A 13,261-nucleotide genomic window follows, 5' to 3' on the forward strand; every position below is an offset into this window, starting at 1 on the left:
TATTTGAAATTCTTCCTAAATATATTTTAATATATTTATGTATTCTATTTATAAATATATACATATTTAGGAAAAATTCCAAATGTTATATAATACAGATAAGACATTTTATATATTTAAGAAGAATTCTATAAACACTCCAACAACAATGAGGGGAAAAAGCATTTAACCATAGAATATACTAATTAAATCATCGAATTAAGTAAAAATTTTGTACATTCTACATGCATATCATTATACTAAGGTTACATAACACACCACCTCATTACCTAAAGGTAATTGAGGTTTTTTTCATGTAAATATGCAACATTAAACCACTAATGCAGCCCTTGTGAATTACCTTAATTTAAGAAAAAAAGTTTTCATTATCTGGGAATCATTACTGACTGACAGATTTCAGATTGCCCTCAAATTCCCACTACCTTTTTCCCCGGCCAGAGCTTTCTCTGGTGGAATTCTGCATTTTGGAATAATATTGTAAGAGCAAAAGGAATATTTAAAAATTGACAAGAGTAAGACTTTGAGTAAACTGCAGGTCTCCTACTATAATAAAGTACCAGTCGTTTAGATATAAGCACACAGCCTTACAACCAAATGTGTCCCCGAGAACAGACCAGTTTTTTAAATTTTTATTTGTTTTAGGAAGGGGAGAAGGGAGGGAGAGAGCGAGGGAGAGAAACAGCGCTGTGAGAGAAAAACATCTATCGGTTGCCTCTTGGACACGCCACCAGGGACCATACCTGCAACCCAGGCCTGTATCCTGACCAGGAATCAGACCGATGGTTCTCCGTTTTGTAGGACAATGCCCAACCCACTGAGCCACATGGGTCAGGGCCAGACCAAGCACTTTTGAACAGAGGATATGTGCCGGGCACTGCGCCGGGCACCTCTGTTAAAAATTGTCTCCGTGGAGCCTCTCAGCATCTCCAGGAGAAAAGTGGCAGCGGAGCACAATGAAGACACAGAGCATGAATTTTGGAAGTCAGGCCTGGACTCACATCCTGGCTGTCACCTACTCTGGCAAGTTTCTAAACTTCCTGAGCCCCAGTTTATTACTTTATATAAGAGAGATAATGACCAGCCTTTAAGTCTAGGTGGTAAGGTAAATGAGATTATTCGTTTTGCAAAGTCATTTTACACAGGTGTGTTCCCTGCCCCTTCTGACCCTTAGTCATGCGTTCTTTCCACTAAACCTCTCCTCGGGTCCAAATGAGAACTCAGATGTTTCTTGAAACTCTGGTGAAGCCATGTCTTCTTCCATCTTGAACTTGCACAACAGATTTCTTCTGGAGCGGTAATGTAGGCCATTACCATTTATCCCTCGTAAGTTGCATCTTTTTGGTGTTGGCATGGCCTTTCGGCCTGGCCAGGGGGGGAAGGGGAGCCTTGAATTTTGCCTTGGCCTGTTACCATATTAAATATACTTCAGAGCTTTATGTCATTGAAAAACCTGATAACCATTCCTCTTATATCTGCTTTGATGTCATTAGTGATGTCTATTGAATAGAGTAGAATGTAGAAGAAGAGAACCCTGTGGTCCCCCTACAGGCTGTGACAGCGTCATTTATCAAGTCTCTTGGGTGTAGATGGACACCCAGCTGTGATCCCACTTAATTTTTCTCTCACAGAGCCCCCCTGCCATCTTAGAGATCATGAAAGATTTTACCGAGGGCTTTATTGGAATCAAAAATTATATCCATGGCATTCTCCTGTTCTATTAACCTTATACTAAGAACCCTGTCAAAAAAAGGGAAATTAATATAGTACAGCAAAAACTTATTTTTAATGAGACCACTGAAGTTTGAAAAGACGAGTGGCTGACGGCACAGGGGTTGTGTCAGGGAAAGGTGTCTGACCAGTGGCTGCCGTGTCTCTGGCTGTGGCGTTGATGTACGGTGGGCTCAGCCCTTCGGTGCAAAGCACCGGGCTGAAGGAGCTGAATGAGTTCCCACTTACTGAGACTCATCTGAAGCAAAGCACTATGCTAAGTACTTTTCATGTATCTCATTTAATCCCAACACTGAAGCAGTAGACACACTATTTGTAACCCCATTATTTTGGATGGGTTAGGTGAAGCTCAGAGAGGTTAAGTAATTGACCCAAAGTCACGCACAGTGTCAGAGTCAGGCTCACCCAAGTCGCCTTGACACTGAGCCCTGCTCCTAATCACCGTGCCTGTGGAGCAGATTCTAGTGCTTTGATGGTGCCGAATTCATTGATGAGAGAAGAGGGTTTCAAGATCTCTGATCTGGGCCCTGGCCAGGTAGCTCAGTTGCTTACAGCATCGTCCCAATACGCTAAGGTTGCAGGTTTGATATCCTATCACAGCACCTAAAGGAATCAACCAGTCAGTGCATGTATCAGTGGAACAAGTCAGTGTTTCTTTCTCTGTCTCTCTTCTCTTTTTTCTCTCTTACTCTCTCTCTCTAAAAATCAATAAATAAAAATTTTATTTAAAACGAATCTCAATCTGGCCTGGCTGCTGTGGCTCAGTTGGTTGGGTGTCATCTCACAAACCAGAAGGTCATGGATTCAATTCCTGGTCAGGGCACATGCCTAGGTTACGGGTTCAGTCCCCGGTCAAGGCTTGTGCGAGAGGCAACTGATGTTTCTCTCTCACATCGCTGTTTCTCTCCCTTTCTCCCTCCCTTCTCCTCTCTCTAGAATCAGTAGAAGGAAAAAAAAAGATTTTCAGTCTGTTATTGAAGGGTGGGAAGAATTTTCTAACTGTGACGAAGGCCCCCCACATCCCCATCTTCAGCCCTTCCACACCTGGTATGGAAAAACTGACTCTGGGATGACTGCTTCCTGATGCACATGGACTAGGAGGAAAGAGAAGTTTGAGGGATGTCTCATTAGGATCAATACAAGGCCTAGCAAAATAGCCGTGTCCAAGGGCAGAGAATACCTCTTAAGTGATCACAGAGTTTACTTCCTCCAGATTCAAGCACTCTCTCCCATTGATACTGCCAGCACTTGGCTCTCCAGTCCTTTTATTTATAGTTTCATTGCCCAAATCTGCCCTCAACTCTCGCTTCCAGGCCCACCCCACCCTGACACTGTACCTTCTTTGTTTAGCTGGGTTTCAGTATCACTGACTAAACTGTAGTCACATTGCCAGTCTATTCCATTGGCTCTTTCTGGGCCAGAAAGTCATTCTGTCTCCGTGCACCCTGTGGAAGTGATTAGTGCTTAAAATGCAACCTTATTCTCTAGCACTTGAGGTAATCTCCTTATCACCACCCATTCATTACGTCTGTAGAGCCTGTGTTGGCTCCCAGAGATCCCTACACTCCTTTCATACACTCACAAACCATTTGCTGTAAGCATTTAGAAAGCATAAACATCTTACCAAAGTGTCATGGCTAGGAGGATTAAGACTCAAAAATATGTATGGGAAGTCATAGGTACTAATTTAGTGTACACATATAAGAAAAAATATCTTGCTTCCCCATGAACCTATAGCTAAACAACACCAGGGAGCCAGAGCAGAGCTTCCCTCTGAGTCACATTTCTCTTGAAATATACTGGACACCGTGCAGTTTCTGCATTGCCCACCCTTCAGTCCAGCTGGTAAAGGGCACCTTCCAGGAGGCCAGCAGTTTCTGTCTGGAGCAACCTGAGTTATAGACTCAGGAATGGCCTTGTTCATCCTGCACTTACCGAGTGCTGGATACTGGATGCTTTCTCCCCACATTATTCATTTTTAACAGTTTTATTGCAGTATAATTACAGATCATAAAAATCACCCATTTTAAGTAGATAGTTCAGTGCATTTTAGTAAATTTATACAGTTTCGGAACATTTCCTTTACCCTAAAAAGTTTCCTGATGGCCATGCAGTCAGTCTTCACTCTGCAGGGCCATCTGCCCTAGACAACCATTCATCTGATCTGCTTTCCCTGGGCAGAGTTTTATAGTTTCTAGAGACATCATGTGAGTGGGATCATACAACATGTGATCTTGCGTGCCCGGCTTTGTCCCTGCCATAGCATGTGCCTGCAGTCCATTGCCTTGAACTACTGCCTTGTAATTATCTATTCACTAGCTCATGGGACATTAGAATCATGTCCAGTTCTCAGCTGTGAGGAAAGTTGCCACGTGAGAATGCATTTACAGATCTTCGTGTGGTTATATGTTTTCATTTCTCTCTCGGGTTGCTAACTGGGAGTGGATGTGCTGGGTTGTATGGTAAGAAAGTGGGTCATAGTGTGAGATATTGGCAATCCTCCCAAAAATAGATTATTAGTTGCATCCCCACTAGCAATATGAGGGTTCCGGTTGCTCCACATCCTCGCCACCACCTGGCATTGTCAGTCTTCTTCATTTCAGCCATTCTAACGGGTAAATGGTGAGTCCCAGTTTTATGTGATTCTCCAAGAGATAAGGAAGAAGACAGCCAATGAGGGTAGGGGGAACAATGGAAGAAAAGGGATTATTAAAAATCTGTCTCCCACTGTCATCCTGCTCCCTCATCCTGAGCCCGTCCTTGGGACTAACGGCAACATCGGCTTTCCTTAGAAATGCTTCCTTAAGCCCTTCCCATCCTTCTCCCTCCACACACTGGCCAAAGTGTGCTAACACCCAGGCCTAAAGAGCAGTAGTAACTTTCTGGGCTAGTAAAATACACGGATTTTTTTAAACCTTAATTTTAGCTCGTTTTAGATAGATTTTTGCCTCCTCCCACGCCACATTCTTTTATCACAGCTGCTGACAAAAAGAAAAGAGAAAAAAAACAGAATTGACTTGTTTGAATTCATTGCCTCTCTCCCTCTTTTACCCTCTGATGGAGGGTGTTATGTGGCATTGAAGTAGCTAAACAGCAAGAAGAAGGCAGCAAAAGAGCAGAAAAGGAGACCATTTATGATCCAAACATTGAATAATCAGGCCTTCACTTAACTAGGATTGTCTCTTGAGATTGATTGTCTTAAAGCTTCTCCTTACAAATATGGGTATATTTATGAAAAAAATAAAATAAAATGTGCACTTATTTGATTAAAAATATATGGGTATATTTATGCATTTTGCATATTTCAGTTTAATTTATAATATGTAGACATAAGTTAATACTGAATTTTGCTAAAGGTAATCTTATTTACATTATTGACCACATCGGTCATATAATAAGGATCCTAAGTTTTATGATCTCAGAATGAAAAAAACCCTCAATAACAATAAATAACCTCTGTAGTTAGCAAAATATAAGCAAAACTGAGGCCTCTCTACTTCTTAAACTGCAGAGCACTTTTTAAATTTATATTTATTGATTTTAGAGAGAGAAAGAAAAATTGATTTGTTGTTGCACTTATTTATGCATTCACTGGTTGATTCTTGTATGTGTCCTAACCAGGGATCAAACCTGCAACCTTGGTGTATCAACACGAGGCTCTCACCAACTGAGCTATTAGGCTAAGGTTTGCAGAGCATTTTTATGTATCAATAATAGTGCAAAGCGATTGCAGATTTTAAATTCTATTCACCCATCATCACATTTCCAAGAATAACTTCAGATGTGGATTATATAGCACGTATTTCTCATTTTCTTTTGTAAAAAAATTTTTCTTAAGTGATCCCGATGATTGGCTTATGAACAATGCAAACCAAATTTTTCTTAAGAAAAACTGAATTTGCAGCAAGGTGTACTTAAAAGTAACTTCAGAGGGAAATTGGTTAAGAACTGATTGGTTGGTTGGTTTGAATTTTTTTAATCTTCTGGAGTAATGTTTATGTGAAAATATAATCAGAAAATTAGTACCTTCATCAAGAGGTAATTCAGAGAGCTTTACAAATAAACCTAAGATTCTCCTTGATTACAAAAGAAGCCTTTCTACCTCCGAAACCCTTAAATGTGCAGAGGCAATTATACAATTAAGGTCTCTCTTTCCATCAAAGGTTTTCTCATTTCTTCATGATTAGTATTTCTTGTTTATTGAAACAGACCATCCTCAGAACACACACGCCCCTACCTGCCCACCCCCCTCATTCCCATCATCCTTCGCTTTCTCTGGAGCTGTTTAACTTGGAACCTCTTTTCCTCCCCATAAATTAACACAAGTGCCTTTGGATGACATCTGTCATATAAACAACGATTTGCTGATTATTTAGTAGTAGTTTCTTTGAAAAGTAATAGCTGAAGGAAAAGAACATTTGGAAAATCTAGTCAGAGTGATTTTTTTTTCTTAGATGAAATGTTTGAGGTAAAGGGAAGGAGTTACAGACGGTAGGAGGTAAGGAAGTTTTACATCGCCCTCAGCAACCGAGGTAAAGGAACGGAGGTACTGCAGCTCAGAAGGAATAGAAAACTCTCGAGAGTCAAAAGGAAAAGAGACAGGGTATGGGCGCTTTTGGCTTGTCCTGTTTGCCTTCCAGAGACATCTCCCCTGCTTCATTTGTTGTCCATGCATACGGGGTGATGTCCGAGATTTCAGGGATGCCCCTGGAAGGGTGGACCCATGTGCTAGGTGCTGTGAGGGGCCCTATGATGCAGCGACACTGTGTCTGACCTTCCAGAGCTGACAGTCCAGTCAACTACTACAGAATTTCGGAGAAAGAGGTTGCTGTAGTCCAGGGGGAGCAAGGAAGGCTTTCGGTGGATCTTGATGTCATGCTTGCAAGAGTGTGATGAAAAGAGGAGCAAAGTCTCCAGAATATGCAAAGATGTTGTGTATGTGGGTCAGGGAGACCTACATGACATGGTTGGAGATGGGGAGACTGGCTGGATTCGAAGGCATTTTAGGTAATAGGAGAGAGGGCTGGAGAAATGAAAGGCATGGTTCTTAATCTAAAATCTACGCAGAGATATCCATAAAATCATACATTTACATAGCAAAGATAGTATTCAAAATTTTGCAGTTAGGGTTATTCAAGGAGAGAGTAAGAAAGTTTTAAGTTTCTGTTATACTTAAGAGGGAAATAATGCCTTAGTTCAGTGCTTTATAATTTCCAGCACAGCTTCCTAGTTATTCTTAGTCAATATACAGAAATTTCCTTTAGTCTTGGAAGGCTGTGTAGACATGTATTTGTTAGATGGATGGGTGGATGGATGGATGGATATGGATATATAATAGATAGAAATATACATACACACTTTGAAAACATTTTCCCAATGACTGGATTGACAGCCTTAGAAAACTGGATATTTTTTCTTTTGTGGCTCACAAATTACATAGCATGATGGTATATGTGAAAGACCTTCAATAAATGTTTGTTGAATGAGATTATCATTGACCCTCTAACATCACAATGCAAAGGTGTAAAAGATCACTTAGCTAGAAGAGTGAGAGGAAAAAACAAATATCGTGACCTTCCACTTCCACCATACCACTGCCAGACATGGATTATTACAGTCCAAGAAATAAGAGAGAAAATGTCACAGTCGGAATTAGATGCCATTTCAAACTAGGATTCCTGGAATTGTGGGAGTGGAAATTGGATGACACATGGGCACTTCTGCCTGGATGCTCTCAGGTGGGAAATGTTTAAAAATTGTACCCAAGGAGGGGGGAAATCCTTCCCACTTCATTGCAGTTTGAGTCCTGTAGAAGCGAACAAAGAGGGTAAACTTCCACTTCCACTTCCGTCTGGGCATTCCAGACGAGCAGAAATCCAGAGAACACTGGCAGTTTTGTTGGAAGAGGCCACTCAGAAGCCAGACAAGCCGTGGAGGCTTGCACGGGAGCTGCTGTCCTTAGTTGACAAGTACCTAGAAAGGGAAAGCAGGGACAGTCTACCCCCGTAAAACGGAAGGGGGATTCCAAATGCAGACAAAGCTGTTCCATCCTGAGGCCATTTAAATAAAAACAAGGTGAAAATCGCCCTCTCAGTAAAACGCAGAAATGGGACGGATGTGCCGTGATGACGGAGAGCCCAAGTGCTCGGCGGTGCCGCACGTGTAATGTCTGTGGGACTCCCGCTACATGTGTTATTTCACGTCTGTCAGCTAAATCTGAACTCCAGAATAGCACAGATGCGGAATGTGACACTGAGGGCGGTTATGTGGATGTGCCATTTCCCCTGGAGGCCTTGGTCCAGCCGGCAGTAAACAGATTGAGATTTCAGGCGGAACACAGAGACATGACTTTCCTTCCTGACTCATGTGCCTCCTCGCAGTTTTCATTGGTGATTTTCATATCGTGTCTAAGCAAACGTGGCCATGAAAATGGAAATCGTAGGATGATAGGGTTTTTTTAAAGGCATGTTTGATATCCAGAAAAGAATCACAAACCAAATTTCCGACAGCAAGGGGGAACGGTTAGTGAATTATGACATGCTTCTCTAAAGCGATAATATGCTAATACAGAGTTACTTAAAATGTCTGCTGAGAGTTGAATATGTAGGAAAGCTCTTTAGCTTTAATATTGGGCAAAAAAAATTAAGGACAAAATTGTACTTACAGTATGACCACTGTGCTTACAGTAGTATGACCATTGTATTTACAGTATAAAGCATAATCATGGGGACAAAATGAAAGGAAATGTACCCAAATGCAAATAGCCTGTGGATACCTCATTCTCTTGTTTGCTTTTCTGTATTTTCTGTCTCTACCATGGGAAAGCAGTATTATTATTATAATCAAAACATTGTTCAATTTTTAAAGAACAGATGAAGTAGAAAAATAATGGTTAATTTACATCACCTTAAATTGAACATGTTTAATTTATAGCACATTAAATTTTAAAAGGAAAAAATAGAAGTCTAGGTACCCTGGCTTTCGGCATTGCTGTTCTGATGTGAACTATTCAGGGCAAGGATAGCGTCAAGGAATTGTCTAGCAGAATTCCCACAGCTGAACCCAGAGACATAAATGATAGTGCCATAATATTATAGCATTGTCACTGTGCAAAGTCATTTTCCTAGTGCTGGAATTTGCGATGGGGTTTCTGCAGTTCTTCCGTTTAATTGACACTGCAGGAAATTTGTGGAGATAGCTACTGCTCTGACAGACAGGCACCAACATGCGGCAGGCCCGTGCTGGTTCAGTAACATTCTTTGCCTTTGACCCGCATTTCTCGTGATCATTGTAGTAAAAATCATTAAGAAAACATGCAGTAACTTTTATCTATTGGGACTGGGCAGTTGGAACCCTGTTCTTATGCTCATGTGTATAATAATTTTTTCTTGGTTAATGGTTGGACACTGTAGTTATTTGTATGCAATCTCTACAAGTTTCCTCTTTGAGTTCTCCAAATAATTTGTGACAGAAATTCAATAGTGTTTTTTGAGTTGAACTGAATTTTGTCAATATCTTAGAATAACCAAATCCCCAATATATCACCATAGCTTTACCTTTTCCTCCCGCTGGGCTCCTCGTGCGTGTGGTACACCCACACAACAATGAAAACCGCACAGATTTTCTCTCTACCACAGTCACCGTGGCTCTGGCTTCCCCTTCCCCCCAAGCCCCAGCTTTTTGAAAACTGAATGTTTGTAAACTGATTAGTCATCAGTCATGGTACCTGGGGTGGTAGGATTTCACTACTTCCCTACCACGTATAATAATGACAGTGATGGTCAAATGTTAAGCTGCTCTCACTCAAGGCAAACCCAACTGTCCTTGGACTTGACTTTCCCATAATGGCTATCTTTCTTTGGAATCCTCTCTGAGACAGTCTTGCTGATTGGATTTCATATTGTAGAGCTGGAAGTTTTGAGGCTAAATGTCACCCTCCCTACCACTCATACTACTAGCCAACTGGGACTGACTCCTGAGTCGATGAGGCCTTCCTGGTCTCTGTCTATACAGGGGTCCCCCACTATCTGAAAGTAGAGTGTTCTTATGAGCCGAAATGGCACAAAGCAAAGAAGAAATGACCCTCGGACACATCTTACTACTAACAGATGCACAAAATAAATGGAGATAGAGCACAGATGCTCACAGAGTCCAAAGCTGCTGCGGGTTGATGCTAAGATGCGGAGTGTGGTTCCTGGGGGGAGGAGCTTGGCGGGCCACCATCGCCACTTGGGGTGTGGCCACCTCTCTAACAGCTCCCTGCAAAACAAACACTTTTGGTTTTCACCTTCTTATGTAAAAGTAAAAATCCTCTTCAGATTTCTTAGCGATAACAGGCATGAATGTAGGTCTGTCATGAAAGCAAAGTGGTGTAAAGCGAACTTTTCAAAAAGCCGTGGATACATGTCTATGCATTTCACAGGGAATTCTGCAGGGCACTTGCCTGCGCTCTTCTGGTCTGGCTTTAGCACTGATGTAGGCCTCATCCAAAACTGAAACTCTATGATTTTAATGTTTCTCAGATGGTCAAGACCCAGTTTAAATGTTTTGAACATGACAACTCAAAATAAAAAGCACCACCTTAAGACTCATCATAACGATATAAGCAGCGGTGTAGCTGAGGCAGAGGGGTTAATACCGAGAGGAAGAACATGGTGAGTGGGAAAGAGCAGACTAGGAATCAGGTGCAGTCCTGGCCCTGACCTGTCAGCAACGTGACCACAGGCAAGGTACCCAGTGTTCCTGAGTCTCGGGGTCTGCATCTCTAAGATGGGAATGATAATGTTACCCACCACTTGGTGCAGTTTCTAACCCAATTAGAACATAGCAAATGTTTAGTAATAGTTATCATTATCTTTTGTGATATGTGATCATTTCTAATAATTAAGGAGTTACCCAAATGTTCTTGATATGAATCATCACTCTGTGTTCAGTTTTTCATTTTATCTATCTACCTACCCATCCATCCTCTTCTGGGTAGTTCTGTGGAAGATACAGGAATGGGGCTCCAGCAGATGGCTCGGATTACTTCCTGTCACAGGTGAAATGGTGTGCACAGAAGAACAGCATACATTCTTTCAGATTAGGTCTAGTATTAAACCAATAGCTAGAAACTGGATCCATTCCCATCAGTACATGTCACTTCAATGAGGGCTCGTCCAAGGTTCGCCATGTCTCTTCCTGCAAAGCACAAGCGAATTTGTTTGACATGATCAGCTAGGAAAATGACCAAGTCTCTGTTTTTCTGGCTCAGGGTTTCTGTGCCTCCTTTGAGTCCGTTAGCTGGAATAAGCACACCAGTAAGGTCGCATCTTCTCTGGGCCAGGCACTCTGCTGGTTATTCTCACAATTTCATTCTTCATCTTCCCAGCAACATTTGAGATTGGCATTAACCTTCTCACTTTATAGGTGAGAAAATGGAGACCCAAGGAGTCAGGTCACTTGCCTCCAACTGAGCTGTGAGAGAGGAAACCAGAAGTGGTGCAGAGGTCGCCCCAGCTCAGTTCCACCAGTTATTTGTTGTTTAGTGTCCATTGCTTGTCAGGGTAATTTTGAATGTCTGTATTACTCTAAAAGGCATTTCTTAGCAGGACCCAGATAGCACCCTCAGCATCAGATCCAATTACCTGCTGGGAGAAAGGCAGTTTTTCTGGAAGGAATTTACCGGTATCTCCAATAGGAGCCTTTGGCAAAATCATAAAAAATGTGGTGTTTTTAGACTTACATTACCCTTTTCAAATGTATTTTGTATTTTTCCGAAATGAGGAAGTTCTTTGATCTTAATGCTTAAAAAAAAAAAAGAAACAATGCAAAAATACAAAGGCATTTATCTGGATCATATAAACAGCATTCCCTGCAAAGTAAGCAGCACCAGGATCACGTTACTTAGTGTAAATCATCTGAAAGAAGGAGTTTATGATGAAATTCCAGGTTTGCAAAAACTGCCAAGCTCCTCCAGGTAGTGAAATGCCAGGCTGACTAATATAAATGCAGAAAGAATACACAGGGCTATGTGGGTAGGCAGAAGGATGGCAGATGGGCTTCTGTGTGGACGACTGTAAGATAAGGAATTTAGGGAGAAATAATTCAGACCATCTTTCCAAGATTAAAGGGCTTTGAACTATCAGCTCTAACAAAATTAAGAGATTTTACAGTGTGTGTGTTTGTCCCCCTCGGCCAGCCTTTTAGCTATCATAGGAAACCAAAAGTGGCTAAGGAGTCAAAAGTGGTTAAGAGGGACATTTGAAAAGGAAATTAAAAGCAGAAAATAGTATCCTGTTCAAATGCAAAGCCATGGTTCACTTATACCTGGAATATTGTGAGTGTTTTTTTTTTAACAAACTTGAAGCGGTTGTGTGAGGGCAGGAGGGGACACAGAGAAAGAGAACCACAAATGGCTCAAGGGAAAGAGGACCTGCTCTGTGGAAACAAACCGCAAAGATGGGGGTGTTCATGAGCCTGGGAGGGTGACAGTTTGGAAAATCATTGGGATGCGGTGCATGTGGACAGTTTATGTGCTTATGTAAAATCTAAATAAATGTAGGCAGAAAAGTCAATATGCTAATTGGCAGACAGGCAAATAAAAATGCAATGTTAGTATAGGATGAAATGCTCACCCCACCCTCTTGAAAAGAAAGAAAAATTTTTAAATCATTTACCCAGTGGGTAGTATACTTTAGGAACCAGTTACCCAGAAATAGTTGCTATCTCCTGAAATGGCATAGGAGCAGGAGAAGGGTAAAAACATTTCTTGTGAATGTATTTATACATTGTATTAATATTTGGAGATCTGCCCCAACTTTGCAGATTACCTTGGAGTAAGTAGAATAAGCTTTGAAATCAGCAAACCTGATGCAAATCCCAGCACCACCTCATCCTGGCTCTGGGACAGGCAACTTAACCCGTCTGACCGGCCCCCTGTCTCCTCATCTGTAAAGCAAGAAGAGCCCCTTCCAGATGGGGGGGGGGGAGGATTTCGAGGGGCAGCGCAGGCCGAGTCCCAGGAAGGGCAGGAACGGAGGCTCTGTTCGAATCTTGATTCTCTTTGTCATCTTTTCTACAAGGTGCCCTATGCTGAGCTGTCAGACATAAAATCCCATCTTAGGGAGACTCAGAGTCCCCCAAGTAGGCAGTGCTTGATTATAACCCTACTTTGCTACTTGTATCTATATTAACATTCATTCTTTCCTACTCACTGAACCCATTATTTCAGGCGTTGCTTTAGCAGTTGGGGACATAAGCAATAAAGGCACACCATGGCCCTGCTCTCAGGAAGCTCCCTGGGGGGAGAGAGCCACACAAACGCTGCCCTGTAAATAATCTCAGAGGGTGAAAAAAAGAGAAACACAAAGCAGAGCGCAATGGTATCGGGGCCGGGCGCTTTCAGTGAGGACGTATGGGAAGGCCTTTGTGGGGACTCAACACCTGAGCAGTCCCCAGAGGGCCGAGGAGGCCTCCTGTGACAATCTCAGGACCAGCATTCTAGGCAGATGGACAAGCAGTGGCAGAGGCCCCAAGGCGAGAGAACGCATAC

General features: G+C 42.1%; 1 protein-coding gene across 7 annotated transcripts in view; it reads left to right on the top strand.

The window, feature by feature from the left end:
* The window catches only part of ANKS1B (ankyrin repeat and sterile alpha motif domain containing 1B), an 830,526-nt gene that overhangs the window by 746,413 nt on the left and 70,852 nt on the right, over nt 1-13,261 (top strand). The gene's annotated exons all lie outside the window — the stretch shown is intronic.

Source organism: Artibeus jamaicensis, unplaced genomic scaffold (assembly GCF_021234435.1).
Source record: "Artibeus jamaicensis isolate MK-2021 breed Jamaican fruit bat unplaced genomic scaffold, CSHL_Jam_final contig_233, whole genome shotgun sequence".
In the NCBI taxonomy this organism is placed as follows: Eukaryota; Metazoa; Chordata; class Mammalia; order Chiroptera; family Phyllostomidae; genus Artibeus; species Artibeus jamaicensis.